Source organism: Tamandua tetradactyla, chromosome 4 (assembly GCF_023851605.1).
Source record: "Tamandua tetradactyla isolate mTamTet1 chromosome 4, mTamTet1.pri, whole genome shotgun sequence".
Lineage (NCBI taxonomy): Eukaryota > Metazoa > Chordata > Mammalia > Pilosa > Myrmecophagidae > Tamandua > Tamandua tetradactyla.
Window position 1 is genome coordinate 92,793,535 of NC_135330.1, and position 1,804 is coordinate 92,795,338.

Here is a 1,804-nt window from a genome sequence, read left to right on the forward strand (position 1 = left end):
AAACTAAGTTATGAGTCACAGATGATTAAAGTGAACACTACTGGAAATAGGAGATGAGTGAGCCATTTGAAATAGGATGCCAGGAGAAGACAGCTGCATGTCCCTTTTTTATGACAGAGGAATCTGGATGTTAACTTTCTTGATTGAAGGTATTCTCATATTGATGTCTTAATTTGGACATTTTCACAGGCTTGTTATTGTAACTTGTAACTTAATAAATCCATTTTATAAATACCAATCCATTTATGCTATATTGCATTCTGGCAGCTTTAACAAACTGAAATAGTGGATAAAATCTCAATATGAAATTAAAAGAACTCTTTGAGGGGATGGTAGATACCTTGCAAGGGGGTAGATACCTAAATTGGACCATCCCTTTTCTCCCCGGCTAGGGATATGAAAATGGAAATTTCATTGCCCTTTGAGTGTTTAAGTGTGCTAAGGTTACAATGGTACAGAATTATCTAAGAGGTTTCTTCTTGAAACAGACAACTCAGACTTTTTCTTTCACTTCAGCAAAAAAGTTATTTTTAAAAGCATTTAGGAAGTTCTTTACCACCCCTCTAATGGGTAGGTTCATAGAAGGGTCTCATCAGGACAGCCACCTTGTAGGACATAAGGGAAGTCCTGAATATGGGAGAACTTGTAGAACTGTACAAGATAATTGCCACCACCATAGTGTGGAAAATTATGAGACTGGAGTCACATGCTATCTTTCCAGGAAAGAAACCCTCTCTTATCTGAGCAGTATAAAGGACAGATATGGTAGTGTACATCACAGTCATGAAGAAGACCCAGCCATCCTCTCTCAACGTGGCTTTGACAAATGTCCTTAGCAGTTTCATAGTGCAAGGTAGGCATGATGTCACTCAAGTCAAGTCCTATGAATATTCCTGTTCTTCTCTACCTGTGCTTAGGATGGCAAAATTGTCCCACTGTGCCACAATGATGACCAAAACTCTCAGGACACACATGATGGAGAGGTATAGGAGCCATGGCTGTGTGAAGCAGTAGAAAGAGTAATAGAGTCAGCAAACAAAGCTCCCAATAATCAGTAGAGAAATCTCTGAATAGTCCATTTTTTTAAAGTCTGAGAGATTTCCTCTGAAGACAAGAGATAATGTGAAAGAGCCAGAAGAAACTGAAGCAGATCACTGCATCCCAAAAGGACATCTCACAAACTACCTACTCCTGTACAGGGGCCCTGAAGTACAGATTTGGTGTCAGCGTGGTCAAGATTCAAAAAAAGAGAAACAGTAGGATTTCAAGCAGGTGGGTCTAGATGTCGCCAGTTTCAATGAGGATGTGGGAGATGCTCCTGAAGAAAGTTTGGAAAGCAGACATGTGTTATCTAGCCATGTAGGATGTAATCATTGTCCGTCAGCCAGTCTGGTAGTACATCATATGGGTGACCCTCCAACTTCACTCCCAGGCCTTATAACCAAATCTTTCCATCTTCATCCATGGAATGGTGGGTTTGCAGGGGAGGTGTCAATACTAGCATTGGGCACATTTTCCTTCTTGGGGTTCTGAGCATATTTGCCTTTTTTCAGCTTTGGTTGAGTTGGAGGCTACCCATTTGCACTTCTTTTCTAAGGGAGGTCCTAGTTCAGCCAGTTCCACCATGTTAGTTTCCCTGTTTCCTGCAGGAGCCCCATTGATTTGTACCATCACAGACTCTTTGTAGGAAGTCATCTTGCTGGTACCCAATACCTTGCAGCTTCAACTTGTGGAAAGGTTGAGGTCTTTCATCCCCAGAGGCAGAGATCTTCTTTTGGTGGTAGGTGATCTGGGCCAGTGGGCT

At 41.6% G+C, this 1,804-nt stretch overlaps 1 pseudogene; it reads right to left on the reverse strand.

The window, feature by feature from the left end:
- Positions 1–576: 576 nt before the first annotated feature.
- Positions 577–1,695, reverse strand: LOC143679177 (adiponectin receptor protein 1 pseudogene; annotated as a pseudogene).
- Between the last annotated feature and the right edge of the window lie 109 nt (positions 1,696–1,804).